Source organism: Nomascus leucogenys, chromosome 2 (assembly GCF_006542625.1).
Source record: "Nomascus leucogenys isolate Asia chromosome 2, Asia_NLE_v1, whole genome shotgun sequence".
NCBI lineage: Eukaryota > Metazoa > Chordata > Mammalia > Primates > Hylobatidae > Nomascus > Nomascus leucogenys.
In genome coordinates, this window is record NC_044382.1 from 60,348,038 (window position 1) to 60,366,414 (window position 18,377).

Here is an 18,377-nt window from a genome sequence, read left to right on the forward strand (position 1 = left end):
TAGAATATCCCCCTTTCCCCACCTCTGACCACATGCCACCTTAGACTGGTCTTATAATTTATAAAGAACAGAAATGTATCTCTTAAACAGTTCTGAAAGCTGAAATGTCCAGGATCAAGGAGCCAGCAGTTTCTGTGTCTGCTAAGAGCTCACTCTCTGCTTCCAAGATAGCACCATTTTGCTGTGTCCTCAAATGGCAGATAAGATAGAAGGGCAAGAAAGGGATGAACTCTTTTCCTGATGCCATTTTATAAGGACACCAATTCCATATATGAGAGCAGAGCACTCATGGCTTAATCACCTCTCAAGGGCATCACCTCAATACTATTACCTTGGGTATTAAATTCCAACATATGCGTTCTGGAAAGACACATACATTCAAACCATAATGGCAATAATAGTAGCAAAATATTGCATGTGAGTAAGTGAAATGAACAGCATTAAAGTCACAATGAATAAGAGCGAAGAATTGTGAATACTGAGTGCAGGATAACTTTTAAATATATTTTGTCTTTTTCCCATATTTTTGGCACAGAGTTCCTAAAATCTTGGAATTATCTGAATGATAGGGATTATCTTTTGTTATTCATAACAAGCCCCTTAATATTGTTGATGTCAATTTTTCCCTACTTGATCTCTAGATTCAGTGAAACCTCAATCACAATCCCAGCATGCTATTTAGAGATTCTGAAGTTTACATGGAAAGCAAAAGACCCAGTGTAGCCAACACAATACTAAAGAATAGAAAAGATGGAATAGTCACACTACTATATTTCAAAACTTACTATGAAGCTATAGTAATCAAACAGCCTGGCATTGGCAAAAGAATAAATAAATGAAACAGAGTAAAAATCTCATAAGTAGATCTATACAAACATAGCCAACTTATTTTTCTTAAGGACACAAAGGAAACTCAATTGAGAAAGGCTAGACTTTTCAAGAAATGATGCTAGAACAATAGAATATCCAAATTAAAAAAAAAATGAACCTAGAAAACACAGACCTTACATCTTACCCAGAAAATTAACTAAAAATGGATCATAAACCTAATGTGTAGGTATAACATTTGTAGAAGAAAGACTAGAAAATTTATAAGGTCATGGGTTTAGTGATGAGTATTTAGATATAACATCTAAAGCACAATAAATACAAAAAATTATAAGTCCATCTTAAAATTTAAATTTTTAAATTTTTAAATTTTCTCCTGTGTGAATGACACTGTTATAAAAAGACAAATCACAGACTGGGTGAAAATACTTGTGAAATACATAACTGATAAAGATCTTCTATCCAAAATATACAAAAACTCTTAAAACTAAGAAAACCACCCAATTTAAAAATAAGCAAAATATCTGAAGATACCTTGCTAAAGAAAATGTATATACAGCAAGTAAATAAATAAAAACGTGCTCAACATCATTTGTTATTAGAGAAATACAGATTATAACAAATGAGATACTACTACATGACTATTAGAGAAAAATCTTTAAAAAATGACAATGTCAATTGCTGGTGAGGATGCAGAACAACAAAAGAAGGTCTCATTCATTGCTAGCAGGAATGCAAATGATGTAGCCACTTTGGAAGACATTTTGACAGTTTCTTATAAATCTAAATATTGTCTTACCATGCAATCCTGGATTCATGCCCCTGGTATTACCCAACTGCTTTAAAATTTATGTCCACAGAAAAGCCAGTATGCAAGTGTTTAGAGATACTTTATGATAATTATAAAAAACTAAAAACAATCAAGATGCCCTTTAATATGTGAATGGATTAACAATCTATGGTATGTTCATGCAATGGTATATTATTCATTGATAAAAAGGGATGTGCAATCAAATCACTCAAAGACCTGGATGAATTTTAAATGCATATTGCTAATAATAATGTATGGAGACATTTATATGCTCTTCTAGCAAAAGCAAAACTATAAAGATGGTAAAGAGATCAGCTGCTGGCATAGATTAGAAGGTGAAGGGAGAATATGAGAAGCACAGGATAATGTTTAAAGTGCTGAAACTATTCTGTACAATAATGTAATACTGAATACATGACACTAAACTCCCCAAACCCATAGAACTATAGAGTACAAAAAGTGAATACTATATATATATAGTCAAACATATATATATACATATAGTCAAACATATATATATATAGTCAAACATATATATTTTTGAGATTGGGGATCCCAAAATGGAAGGCAGGATGTGATGAAAAAATCTTATTGTTTTACAAGTATATGAAACAGTCTTACTTAAGGTGTTGGGGAAATAAAGTACTAAGAACTTTGGAATTGAATGTAATATGTAACGGTAAAAACAAAAGAAATTATATATAAGTGTGGCATTATAGTCAGTAAAGTTGTCCCCCACATGAGTATGTGTTAACAATTCTAAATTATTATACACATATAATGAAACTGAAAAATTACCTAAATTATGGCAGATGGTGAGAGTTTTCTTACTGTTGGAGCAGAAAGTTACAAATAAGAGGATAATGCTAGAATGATCTATGTAGTAATAAATTAGAGTTGGTGACTCAGCTTAGCAGTGATACAAATGCAGTTTAGCAGATCAGTTTAGCAGTGATATATCAGTTTAGTGGTGATACACAGAGTTAAAATTACAAATATATATGGGCATGCATATATGTATGGGCTAGTGTAATCACCTTTCCTTGCTCTGTTGGCTAAGAAATCCTAGAAAAAACAATCCAGTAGCAATGAGCTCACTAAGTACCCAGATCTTGGTTACTAATGCCATATTGAAACAAAAGGAATGTGGCTCCTTGAATAAATGGCTTTTTCTAGGACTAGGTTAGAAAATATAGTAGATGGAGCATCTTATAGTGCTAGAAAATAAACAAAATGCTAAAAACAAAACAAAACACAAAAACCTATAATGAAGGAATTGCATTAAAGGGACATTGTAGTAAAGTGGAAGAGCTCCCAATGGCCAAATTTGAGCAACACAATAAATAAAGAAGTAATAACTATAACCTAATACATAAAACAAGTATCCATGAGTCTTTACTGAAATCAATAAATGTTTGAAAACAAACAAATTGGAAAGAATAGAAATATCTTTGATCAAAACAAAGATATTGATCCAAATACTTTGCGGAGATACTTTACCCTGAAAGAAACAAGTATAACTTTCCACTCCTAAGTGGAAACTGTAGATAATAACTTCCTTTCAAAACAAAAAGTGTGGAAAGAGAATAGACAAGTGTAACTTTATAGTGAAGAAATATGACAAACATTACCTCAGCCAAAGTGATCAAGGTCAATATCAACTGTCATAAGTCGTGTTGATAATATGTATTGTGATTTGATGATGGGATTTGGTATCATCTAATGATAATAATATGATTTGATGATAATGCTATTTTACCTGTGTGATCATCCTCCTTAAAACCTGTAAGTACCATCTAACTGTGGTAAAAAACATCAATCAAATCTTATTTGAGTGGCAGTCTACAAAATACCTAACCATTACCTATTAAAACTGTCAAGGTCTTCAAAAATAAGAAAAGTCAAAGAAACTTTTGCAATTCAGAGGATGCTATAGAGACTAAGTGCAATGTGGTATCTGGAGTGGACTCCTATAACAAAAAAGGCCTCAGAAAACCACTAAGGAAATATTAATTAAATATGGATTTTAATTCATAATAAAGCATTAATATTGTCTCATTTATTATGACAAACTATACAAATGTAAGTTAGAAGATACTGAGTTTGGGTAATAAAGGAGCTCTCTGTACTGTTTTTGCAATTTTTCTATAAATCTAAAACTTTTATGAATAAAAAGTTTATTTGAAAAAGAATGTAGCATTGTATCTGAGTTTTAACCAATATTAAACAATAATAACAACAATAAAAACAAAAGCACCACAGTGACAGTGGCAGAAAACCAACTTTATGATCCAGATTGAGTTTGTCTTGAAGAAACAATAATTTTCTCTCATAGTTACAAACATTGCTAATACAACATGCACCTCATTTTCATTTAGTGTTTGGGTCTATTTAGTTTGGGGACAAAAATGTTGACATAAATAAATGTGATCCTAAGATATACAGAAGAGTGAACTATGGGACTTGGCATTTCTCCAAAAAAGTTGTACAAATGGCCAACAGATATATGAAAAGATTTTCAATGTTACTAATCATCAGGGAAAAGCTGATAAAAACAGCAATGAAATATCACTTCACGTTGGTTAGGATGGCTAGCACACACACACACACAAATAAAGACGACAAGTGTCGGTGAGGATGTGAAGAAATTGGAACCCATATACACCATTGATGGGAATGCAAAATGGTGCAGGTGCTTTGGAAAACAGTATGGATGTTCCTTAATGAATTAAAAATAAAACTACCATATGATCCAGTAGTCCCACTTCTTGGTATTTATCTAATAGAATTGAAATCAAGATCTCAAAGAGATATTAGCACTCTCATGTTCATTGCAACAGTATTTGCAATGGTAAATATGGGGAAACAAGTAAGTGTCCATTGATGGATAAATAAAGTGTGGCATACACATAAAATGAAATATTCTTTGGCGTTAAAAAAGAAGGAAATCCTGTAATATGTGACAACATGGATTAACTTTGAGAGCATTGTGCTAAGCGAAACAAGCCAGTCACAGAAGAACAAATACTGCATGATTCCATTTATGAGAGTTATCTAAAAGAGCCAGTCTTATAGAAATAGAGAATTGTGGTTGTCAAGAGCTAGGGGGAGCAGAAAATGAATAGTTGCTAATCTATCTGTAGAAAGCTTCAGTTATGCAACATGTAGTTCTAAAGCTCTGTTGTATTGCATTGTGTCCATAGATAATAATTCTGTATTGCACACTTAAAAATCTTTTAAAGGTAAAGTTAGGTATTCTTATTATGCTAAAATAATGTTTAAGAAAAGTATAAAATATTCTCTGTGGCATTGTATACTCAATTCACCAGATGGATAAATATTTTTTCTTAGAAATATATATTTAAATGTGTTAAACAGGTATTTCAGCACCTAAATGAATTTTACAGATATTTGAAATGACAAAGCATTACTTAATGTAAATTTCAGCTACATTTTATTCCTAAGTACATCAGTCTTCATCATGGTTTACAAAGTATTTCTGGTTCCCCATTTAATCTAACAGTAGGATTGTGTTTCTTTACTTCATGAAGTTAATATGGCCATATGACTTTCAATGACCAATGTAACCTGGATGGAAATAATGTGTTTGACTTCTGAGTGGAATGCAAAATTTCCCATATTTAATGTTTCTGCCTTTGCAATCATGAGAGCATAGCCAGACATTGAATTTACTTTATGGCAGATCTCTAATGAGGGTGTTGTAGAACTAAGCCCATCAACTACCCTGTGCAGTTAATGTACTGTGAACAAGAAGTAAACTTGTGTCACTTTAACCTACTGACATTTTGAGGGCTGTTTGTTATGACAGCATAATATAACCTATTCTGACTAAAACATTTGTTATTACATTTATCTCTTTTTTTCTAAAAAAGAAGAAACACATAGCTCATATTTTCCAAAACCACATGAGAATGAATAAAATATCAAATACTGAATGCATATAATTTAACATGGAATGATATGATATGCTCTTTTCCTTCAAAAAGAATCATTTCACCAGATTAGAGGGCATGTAACAGTCATCTGTCAACAAGTTGTCACTTCGCTCATGTTAAAAGAAAGTTACTTTTTAAAATCCTTTGATTTAAAATGTTTCATTATTAATTTTACCCAGAATCCTATCTGCCATGCTGTTATGACACCAATCAAAAATTAAAAAATTATACTGATCAAAAATAGAGATATGATAACTTGACAGCTGAAGGCATTTACCTTTTAAGACTGATAAAAGTTCAAAAAGTTGAAAAGTACATTTGAAAAAAGGCACACTCTTTGCAATAAATATCACATTTCTGAAAGAGAATTCACATTGCTGTTTGCATACTAGATATGCCAATATAAATCACATTTGAATGAAATAAGACCATATGAATTGGAAACATCTGTTTCCAGTCCCTTTACTGTCAGGTGAATCTGTATGACAAGCTCTGCCAATAAAATGTGAGTAAAATTGATATATATTATTTTGATGTAGGAGGAACTATAAAGCTTATGCTCAATTTCTTAGAATCCTTTCCCAGCTCTGCAATCAAAGAAGCCACATGTTTTAGGTAGGGCAGGTGAAATATGGCAGCATCTTTGTCAGTGCTGCACTATTTCTTGTGGTTCCTTTATACTCTGCTAATACCTTAGTGAATTACCTCTTTATGAAACATTCCTTGAATTACACTAATCTAAATATGCAATCTGTTACTTGCTGGGCCCTTGACTGATAGAATTAGGCCAGGTCCAAGAGTTTTATGTAGAAAACAACCCCCCATATTCACCAATCTATGATAAATATATAACTTTAAGAAGAAATATACCTGATATATTAAGCCACTGAAATGTGGGGATTATTTGTTAAGACTCTGTAAACCTAACCTGTCCTGACAAATACATGTATCAAACTAGATAATGAATGATTCATATGCACCTGCTCTTCTAAGAAATTCTCCCAGGAGAAACTGATAAGAGAGTGGACATTGAAGAAAGAAAAACCAAAAGTGGATAGAATTTTAGGATGCTGGATACTAAATCGGTCTGCCAAAAAAGAAAAAAATAATAATTTTAGGATGAGTTATCCTGATTTTTCAGAGGGAGCTCTGGAATATAAGTGACATCTCAGAGTTTGTCTGCAAATGAGACGAGAGTTTCAGTTTCATAATGAGCATTCCTTGATAATTATAAGGTTTTTAAAATACCTCTGTGTGTGGGCAAAGGCTCTATCTTAGGTTGTTTTCTGCTATATTTGCAAAATATACAGAAACAGAAATTTATTTAGTTCACGGTTCCATAGGCTGCCAGCATCTGGCGAGGGTCATTCCGTGGCCAAAAGCATCACATGGTGAGAGCACAAGCACAAAAGAGAAAATCAGGACAAATATATACTTTTCATCAGAAATCCACTTCCACTGTAAGTAACCGACTCCTGCAATAATGGCATTAATTCAATTATGAAGATGAACCCCTCAAAATATAATCACCTCTTAAACATGCTGCCTCTCAACTGTTACAAACCATAGCAGGCTCAAAGGGTAGTTTTCAAAAAATGTGCTCAAAAACAGGTAAGGGTAAAAGGAGCCTAATGGAGTTTGGTATATAATAGCATAAGCAGTGTCTGCTAGACATGAACAAGGAACAAGAACTGAACTTAATCTATCACCGTAAACAGCTAGAAAACTATATATAAAATGTAAAACAAATGTTTTTGCACATTGGAAAATAGGTAGCGCATTTTCCAATGTGCTATGGAGCGTATGATCCCTGAAAGAAAGGAAAAATGAGTTGAGTCCTACATTTGCTCTTGACTTCTAGACTGGATGCTTTATCTAGGCTGTAGCACAGAGAGGGGAAACACAAACAGAACCAGGCAGTCTCACTGAATTCAGTACATGGAGACCAGAATTCAGTGAGGCTTAGCTGCCTAAAAGTAGCAGGGAAACATTCTAGAAAGAAAGAAGTATGCAGTAACAAGAAATCTACAGAAGGGTTTCTTTAAGTCTCTACTTAATACTTGCTTATATATGCATAATATGAAACTCCACAAGTCTTAGACAAAAATATCATAAAGCTGTAAGGTAAAAATTTGGCAAAGTTCACACCAGGCAAGTTGTTTAAAGTCTAACCAGCCAGAAGGTATTGTCCTTGGTGATCAGCCAGGACATTTGGTGGAAGCTTCAGCAGAGTCCTATTTTTTAATTATGGCTTAATTATCCCAGGAGTAAAGACTACCCCAGATATACACTACAAAAACTTAAAACAGGCCTCAAAGTCATAAAAGCTATTCAAAATAATTTAATTGCCAAGTTAACTGCCAAATGGTAGCATAAGATTAATAAGGCCCAATCTCTAATCAAAATATTTCATACATGCCAAGAAGCAAGAAAAAGTAATGCATTACCAAGAAAAAATATTTAATAAAAATAAACAAAGAAATAATGGAAATAATGAGAGAAAATGATATTAAGATAGCTATTATAACTATAAACAACCATTTTATTAAAAATATTAAGAAATGAGAGAAACTGATAATATAAAAAATGCTACTTCCATAGAGTAAAACAATAATATCTAAAATTAAGACACTATTAGATGTGATAAATAGCAGATTAGACACTGTAAAATAAAAATAACAATGAACTTCAAAGCATAGCAATAGAATCAAACCAAAAGAAGGAGAAAACAAAAGATTAGAAAGAATAAAAAGAGTTTTCATGATGTGCAAGTTATATTCAATAGCCTAATATATATAAATGGTCTCCTAGAGAGAACAGGGAGACTAAGAAGACATAAAAATATCTGAAAAAGTTGTGGCTGAAAATGTTTCAAATTTGATAAAAATTATAAGGCCATAGATCTACAAAGCTCAATGAACTCAAACAGAATAAACACATACACAAACATGTCTGGCCATTACATGCAAATTAAATTGCTGAAAACAATCAATGAGGAGAAATATATCAAAAGCCACCTAATACCCCAGAGTCAGATCTGCAGACCTTAGTTCACTGTATATCCTGAAGCAGCCTTGCAACTCAGTTCCATCAACTCTCAGCCATGGTGCAGGGCCTGTCCTGCCCACTCAAGGACCCACAAAATGACTTGTGAGAATCCTGTCATGGACCAGGTGTGAGTTATCCATGTATGCGCTAGGAAACAGGCCCATCATCTGAAGACCTAACTGAAGACCACAAAATAGATCTGTGTCCTAGCACCAGCTTTACTGGCTAAGATGCTGAAGGAAGTCCCATCTTCCCAGGAACCAAGAAAGATCCGTGCTGCCTGAGTCCCTGGTAACAGGCCCACCAACATTGAACCCCACTGCAGACTCAGTGACAGCCATGTGATCTGCCTTTAACTCTTCTTGTCAGAGATTGCAGAGGCAATCCCATTAGCCTTAGGACCTGACAGAAAAAAAACCTTCACCTTCCAAAACCAGTCTTTAAGGATTAAAAGATGTTTGCTCCTTCAAAAGTACAGACAGTGACGTAAGGCCACACATCATGAAGAACCTGATAAATGTGACACCACCAAAGCAAGCTATTAAAGCCTCAGTATTTGACCCTAAAGAAATGGAAATCTGTGAATTACCTGACAAATAATTCAAAATAATTATCTTTAAAAGGCTCAGTGAGATACAAGAGAACACAAATAGACAAATAAACAAAATCAGAAAAATAATACATCAAGTATAAAAAGTTTGATAAAAAAATAGCAACCCTGAAAGAGAACCAAACAGAAATACTGGGGATGAATAATACAATGAATGAACTAAAAAGTACAATAGAGAACTTCAACAGTAGTAGGCAGGATCAGGAAAAAAACAGTGAACTCAAAGACAAATCATTTAATATTAGCCAGTGGGAGCAACAACAACAACAACAACAATAATGAAGAAATGTAAGGAGCTTACTGAACAACATACAATATACCAGGACTTAATCATGAAGAAATGATTACCAATAATAAGTAAGGAGATTGAATCGATAATCAAAAATCTCTCATCAAACAAAGAATATAGCCTGATGGCTTCCATGCCTGAATTCTACCAAACATTTAAATAATATAATTTTTTCTCAAATTCTTACAAAAAATTGAAGAAGAGAGAACACTTTCAAATTTATTTTACAAGGCCAGTATTACCCTGATAACAAAGTCAAATAAGGACACTGTAAGAAAAGAACATTACAGCTAATATTCCTTCTAAACATAGACACAAATATCCTCAATAAAATGTTAACAAATTAAATTCAACAGCACATTAAAGGACCATTTGCCATGATCAAATGTGATTTATCCCTAGAATGCAAGGATGGCACAACATTTGCAAATCAATAAACACAATATACCACATTAATTTAATAAAGGTAAAAATCATACAATCATCTCAATATGTGCAGAAACATTTGCCAATATTCAAGATCCTTTTATAATAAAAACACTCAACAAATTAGGTATAGAAGGAATGTACCTCAACATCAAAAAGATCACATATGATAAATCCATAGCTAACATCATACTCAATGGTGAAAAGCCAACAAGGATGTCCCCTCTCAATACTTCTATTTAACATATTATTGAAGGTTCTAGTCAGAGCAATTAATCAAGAAAAAATAATTAAAATATCTCCTTACTTATCTAAATTGTAAAGGCAGAAGTAAAATTGACATGCTCTTATATAGAGAAAACAAAAAGCTCTTCAAATAAATGAATTATAGCAAAGTCATAAGGAAAGAAATTAACATTCAAAAATGAGTATCCTTTCTCTATGCTGACAACAAACTATGAGAAAAAATAAATTATAGAAACGTCCCATCTACAATAGCATCAAAAGCAATAAAGGACTTAAGAATAAATTGAAACAATTATGTGAAAGATCTATACACCAAAATATAAGACACTGATGAAATAAACTGAAGAAGACAAATCCATGAAAAAAATCCTATGCTTATATAATGGAAGAATTATTGTAAAAATTTCCATACTACCTAAAGCAATCTACAGGTTTAATTCAATCCTTATCAAAAATTTAATGACTTTTTTCACAGAAATTTTAAAAAATCTTAAAAATCATAAGGAACCACAAAAGACCCTGAATAATAAAAGCAATATTAAGTAAAAAAAATTTGAAGGAATCATCTTTCAGATTTTAAATTATATTACAAAGATATAGTAATCAAGATGGTATGGTACTGGCACACAAATGGACACATAGACTAATGGAACAGAGAGCCTAGAAATAAATTCACACATATAATGCACATATAGGGGATGGTAGGGGAAAGAGGAGATATTGGTCAAAGAGTACAAACTTTGTTATAAGATGAGAAAGTTTCCCAGCAAGTACATGTACAGCATACTAGGAATAACAGCAAAGATACGGCTTGTCTGCCAACTGTGGCCCCTGCCTGAGTGAGTCCTGTGGACTAGAACACTTAACAAAGGAAACAGGGCATGGAGACAGTAATAAATGGTGAAGGGATAACTGTTTAGCCATATGCTGAAGATTGAAACTTTCTTTACACCTTATACAAAAGTCTTTCTTATACCACATGCAAAAATCAACTCAAGATGGATTAAAGACTTAAATGTAAAACCTACAACTATAAAAACTGTAAAAACCTACAAGTAAAACATAACCTAGGTATTACAATTCTGGACATAAGACCTGGCAAAAATTTCATAACGAGGAAGCCAAAACAATTGCAACAAAAACAAAAATTGACAAATGGGACATAATTAAAGAGCTTCTGCACAGCCAAAGAAATTGTCAGCAGAGTAAACAAACAATCTACAGGATGGCAGAAAATTTTTGCATACTATGAATCTGACAAAGGCCTAATATCCAAAATCTGTAAGGAACTTAAATTTATAAGCAAAAAACAAATAAGCCCATTCAAAAGTGGACAAAGGACATGAACTGACACTTTTCAAAAGAAGACCTACATGCGGCCAACAAGCATACAAAAAATGGCCAACATCACTAATAATTAGAGAAATGCAAATCCAAACCACAATGAGATACCATCTCACACCAGTCACAATGGCTATTATTAAAGTCTGTGAAGAAAAAGGAATGTATATACACTGTTAGTGGGAATATAAATTAGTTCAGCCATTGTGGAAAGCAATTTGGCAATTTCTCAAAGAACTTAAAACACAAATACCATTTGATCTAGCCATTATTGGGTATATACCCAAAGGAATATAAATCATCTGTCATAAAGACACATGCACATGTATGTTAATCACATAATTATTTACAATAGCAAAAACATGGAATCAACCTAAGTGTCCATCAATGGTAAACTGGAAGAAAATATGGTATATACACACCATGAAATACTATGTAGCCATAAAAAATAAAATCATGTTCTTTACAGCAGTATGGATGGAGTTGGAGGGCATTATTCTAAGCAAACTAATGCAGGAACAGAAAACCAAATACTGCATGTTATCACTTATAAGTGGGAGGTAAACATTGAATTAATATGCACACAAAGAAAAGAACAGCAGATACCAGGGCCTAGTTGAGGTTGGAGTGTGGGAGGTGGGTGAGGATCAAAAAACTACCTGTTGCAGTCTATGCTTATTACCTGGCTGAATAAATAACCTGTGTACCAAATCCGTGCAACATGAAATTTACCTATATACCAAACCTGCACATGTATTCCTGAACTTAAAACAAAAGTTAAAAAAAATAGGAAATTCTGAGGATCTAACACAGAGCATAATGACTATACTACTCCAGCTTTAGAAGTTCTTAAAGGTAATGCCTCTATTTCAGGTTTTTAAATATTTTAATCCATTCATCTATTAATGGACATTTGAGTTGCTTCTAGTTTTGGACTATTACAAATAAAGCTGCCATGAACATTCATGTACATTTTTTTTGGATGGGACATTCACTTTTATTTCCCTTAGATAAATAATAATCAATGGGATGGTTATATGATAAGGTAGATGCATGTTCAAATTTCTAAGAAATTGCCAAATTTTTGTATTATTTTTCATTCCTTTTATAGTACATGAGAGTTCTACTTCCTCCACATACTATATAACACCAGATATGGTTAATATCTTTTCAATTTTAATATTTCTAATAGGTGTATAGTAATATCTCTTTGTGATTCTTATTTGCATTTCCTTCATGGGTAATGATGTTGAACATCCTTTTATGTGCTTATGTGTCATCCTGTGTCTTCTATGGTGAAATGTCGGATCAAATCTGTTTTCTGTTTTTTATTTTCTGGTCATTTGCTTTGCTTTCTATGTTATTTGGTTTTGAAATGTCTTTAGATGGTCCAGACAAAGTCTGAATAATTGAGTATATAATTTAAAAATATTTCCCCCAATCTATAGCTTGTATCTTAATGAGCTTGGCAGTGTCTTTTGAAAATCAGTTTTTAACTTTAAGTCTAACTTTTTTTTTTATTTATACAGAGCATTTTTTGATATTGTGTCCAAGAAATCTTTGACTAACCTAAGGTTTCAAAAAATTTTCTCTTGTATTTTTGTCTGGAAGTTTTATAGTTTGAGGAGTAAATAAATTTTGTAAGATTCAGATCAAAGTTGAAATTTTTGGCATATGGATATCCAATTATGCTAACACTATTTGTTGAAAAGACTATTTTTTATCTATTAAATTGACTTTGCAACTCTTCCAAAATCAATTTTCCATATATACATATATATATGGATCATTTCCTGGACTATTTAATCCATTTAATTGATCTGTTTGTCTATCACGATACCAATACCATAGTGTCCTGATTACTCTAGCTTTATAATATATATTTAAATTGGGTGGTGGTAGTTCTCCAAATTTATTCTTTTATTTTTTAAAGTTGCTTGCCATCTTTAATTATTTGCACTTCCATATAAATGCTAAAGTCAGCTTCTTAATCTTTCCAATAGTGCCTGCAAGGACTTTGTTTAAGTTTATGTTGAAACTTAATCAGTTTGGAAAAATTTATCATCACAATCTCAACTCTTCAGACTAAAGAACATTATATATATATATATATATATATATATATATATACACACACACATCCACCTTTATTTAAATTATTCTTTAGTTTCTTTCTCAAAAGTGCTTTTAGTTTTTAGTATACATTTTTGTTAGATTTATCCATACTTCATATTTTTGATGCTACTTTACATAGTATTGTTTCCTAATTTTATTTTCTAATAGTTTTTACTAGTATATAGAAAAATAGACTTTTTAATATTGATCTTGTATCCTGTGATATTTACATATTCCCTTATTATTTGTAGCAAGGTGTTTTTGGTAGATTTGATAAGATTTTCTATATAAACACTGATGTAATCTACCAGAAAAACATAAGTTTAGTTTTTTATGCATTTACGCTTTATTGCACTGGAGAGAACATTCAAAACAATGTTGAATACAATAAGTGGTAGGTAGAGGCATCATGTCTCGTTTCTAACCTAAGAGAGAAAGAGTTTAACTTTTCACCACTAAGTATATTAACTGTAAGTTTGTTTTAGATGACTGTTATCAGCTTGAAGGAAGTTTCATTCTATTCCTAGTTTTCTGAGAGTCATTGTCAGCAGCGGTGTTGGGTTTTGATAAGCAGTGGTGTTGGGTTTTGATAACATTTTGGGGCACTATATTGAGATAATCATATAAGATTTTTTAATTGTGTAAATATGATAAATTACATTTGTTGTATTTTGAATGTTAAACCAAACTTGCTTTACTAGAATATACTCCAGTACAATATTTTAATCTTAGAAATTTAGTTTTTATATTATCCATTCTCTATATACAGTTCTGAAATGATAATAACATTATACTGTTCATACATACTTATTATAATACCTGCATCATTTCTGGATAAGTTTTTGTTGATACTTTTGCATTACTATGAGTCATATTTTTCCATCTTTACATATCTGTTTATTTTTTATGGGATGTCAGATATTGTAATTTTTATGTATAATTGCCTATAATTTACATTCCTATAAATATTCATGAGTTTTTGTTCTGGGATGCATTTCAGTACTAGCAAACAGTTTGATTTGTTTGAGATCATGATTTTTCTTTTGTTAGTTTTGTTTTGAAGTTTTGTTAGGCGGAAACAGATCAGTGGTGAAGATAGGGCTAGTTACTCTCCCACTATTAAGGGAAGTACCTGTAGATAATTTGACCTAATGTCTCATGAATTATGAGATTTTCCATTTTGGCTGGTGAAAATAAGCACTATTCTTGACCCTGTGTGAGCCCTGAGTAACATTTTCTCTAATCATTTCAGGTTTTTCCTTCCTCACACATGCACAGATAAACACTGTCTTGCTGCAAAGAGAACATCAGAGTTCTCGTTTCATAGCTCTCCTATTTCTGTAACTTGTCCTGTGAAATCTATTGTCTTAATCTATTTTCTCTTACTATAACAGAATGACACAGACTGAGTAATTTATAAAGAAAAGAAGTTTATTTGGCTCATGGTTCTGAAGGCTGAAAAGTCCAAGGTCCTGGTGGTATTTTCTGATGAGGACTTTTGTACTGCATCAAAACATGGTAGGAAAGCTGAAGGGCAGGTGAATGTGTGCAAAACAGAGCAAAACACAAATGGTGACCTCCTTTTGTAATAGTTCACTCTTGTGGTAATTAAACCAGGTGATGAGAGCAAGTACTCACGTTCACAAGAATTAACCTAGTCCAGTGAGAGTGGTATTAATCTTTCTTAATTAGCTAATCACCTCTCAAAGTCCCCATCTCTGAACACTGCCACACAAGGGGACCAAGTTTTCAACATGTGAATTCTAGAAGACCCATTCAAGCCATAGCGCATATCCACACCTATCCATCTTGGTCTTTATGGACTCTTAGCTCCCTCTCCTCAACTCTTCTGGGAGACAGCAAGGAGTCTGAGACCACTCTCCCTGAATTCCGCCCCTGCCAACACTGGAAACTGTCTCAATATAATAAGATAGGGCACTTGTCTGGCTCATTTCTTTTCCATCACTAGAGATTCTTCTTTGCTGTCTGATGTTCAATGTTTTAAAAACCATTTGACTCATTCTATCCTACTTTTTTTTTAGTTTTTCAGATGGAAAGGTAAATTCAGTCCCTGATACTCCAGGACAACTTTACAACTCTTTCAAGTATTCCTTTTCTAATGGCTTTCCTTTTCTCCTCTCTCTCAGCTCTAGGGCTTGTTATGGTGCATTATTACTAGCTATAAAGTTCTGGAAACAGTCCTTCATTTAACTCTCCTCAAGTTGCCAAATTCGCGTTTCATCTAGTTTTTGCTTTACTTTGCTTTACAAGAAGAGGTGGAATCTCACAAGCAAGTGAAAAGCTTGTTTTCACAATGAAAACAAAATTACTACCAACCATCACAACCACAATAAATGCAAAAATTGTTCATCTATTGTCACACAGAAAAATATACATCATGTGGATTAAGATTAGGATGGGTTGATAGATTTATTGGTATAAACGAAAGGCAGTCCTTTATTATTATAAATAAAAGGCAGTGCTTAACTTTCCTTAATGAAATAAGAGCAAGATTATTAATTATGAGAAAGAAAAGGGACAGCGACGGTTTGAGAAACATGTTGATTCTAAAATAACCATCAGAGAAAATGCTAAAATAGTTTTATTATAGCAAGAAAATATAGGACACTACATATATAGTGATATCTAAAGTATGAACATCCAAAGTCCCTTTTTTCATGATTTCTGAGTCTCTAATACAAGAAATCTTTAAGAATTTAAGTCACAGCTGGAAATCCTGAGAAAAACAATATTTGATGGTTGGTCACATCATGATTGAATTACATTTTTTTCTCTAGATGGTGAAAGTGAAAAGATCACCAAATCATCCATGACCCTAAACGTTTGGCTTTCTAGTACTTTGCTTCACTCACTGTATTCTAAATACGTTGACTTTTTATCCAGTTTTCTGAGCAGCATGCGAAACTTAACCCTATCCTGTTTTTGCTCATGCTGTTCCCTTTGCTTGTAATGCTCTTGTCCAGAGACGTGGACTTCTAGTATTTAGTTTCCTGTTCACACATCACTCCTTTATAAGAGTAACTGTCATGTAAGCAATAGGAGATGGAAGCAGAAAGAGTAATGTTAAACTGAGAGATCTTTCTTACTTCCAAACCACGCTGCAGACTTACTTATTTTTAAGACCATATCACTATGTTAAATTATTATTTTGTCTATTTTTCAGCATTCTCTACAAAGGATGATATAGAATAAATCTATTTTGGCCACTACTATACTGACTTCCCATAGATGAGTGCCAAATATATGCTGGGTACTAAGCAAATAAATATGTGAAAGGAGAGGGTACAGAAAAAAAAAAAACCTGGATTTCAAAATGCCTAAAAAACTTTTTCTCAGTTTTTGGCCTTGGGTCACTTGCATTCTGTTTTGAATCTGTATAAATTAATTTTCTCATTGGGAGTTAAAATGTTATCTAGTTTGCTCTTTGAGAAATAATAAAGTGAGATGAAATTGAGATGACATTTGGCCAATATGCCCTCTCTCGAGTTCTTCTGAGGAGATGTATACACAAGAATGAAGCAAGGCAGAGTAAAACTTTATTAGTGGCTGTCATTTGTCCCCAAATCCCTATGAAGAACACTAGTGATGTAGGCAGGAACAGTTGGAAAAAATCATTTTTTAATCTCCTTTGATGACCTATGTAAACCATAACAAAGAAGGCTAAGAATTGGTTTTTGTCAATTTTCACCCCAAAGAACAGACAAAATTCTCAATTATTGGCATTGCAGAGAAAGAGAAAAGATTGGCCAAGAATACAACTGGTTGGGAAAATAAACATCAAAAGAAAATATGTGTCTATGACCTAGCATCATCATAGACCACGGTTACTATTTCCTTGCTTAGCTACTATTTTGAAAGAAAAATAATTTCCTAAGAGAAGGAAACTGCACCTTCACAAACAACAAAAAAAGAGACATCTAGGTTTTCTTTCTATTGAAGCAAACTTTAACTCTTTAAACAGTGGAGGGATAATAATTTGGTGAAGTATGATCAAGGTTAACAATCACATGCATCTCTCTTTATTATGTGATACAGAGGGTAAAAAATGGCCAATTGGTGAAAAAAATAAAAAAAGAATGGCTGGAACTTCTCCCAAAGAGGTCAGGCAACAGCTTTACTCAATGTTTCTTTTAATTATGAGATCACAAAATGACATAAGTCAGAAAGTAAGAGATGATTAGTAATATGGGTCCAAGCCCTTCCCTCATAGGAAGAGGGTTGGGTCTCCCTAGTTTATGTGAATAAAGCAAGAGACTCAACATAAAAACAGGCAATGCCCAAGCCATTCATGACAACAGGAAAAACTCTTACAATCTCTGCAACACCATTCCAGAAAGCCAGACCATAAGCTCTTTTTATTCAACCCAGAGTGGTTAGAACTTAGTTTTAAATCACAGCTTTCCTATTTTTGCCTCTGCTTTCAATGCAGGACCAATAAAAGAAAGCTAAATATACTCAAACAAATTATTCACATCAGATGTTTCACGTCTAGTGAGTCCACCTCCAGCTTCTCTGTGCCAACAACTTCCAATCAAAGGATACCTGAAGCCTTCCATGTTTTTCACTATGAAGCTCTCCCAAACCCCTGCCAACTTTGAGTCTTTGCCAAACTCAAGTGGTAGCAACTGACTCCCTGGCTATATAGCAAGCCCTGAATGAATAGCCTCTGACTGTCTTCATTTGGGT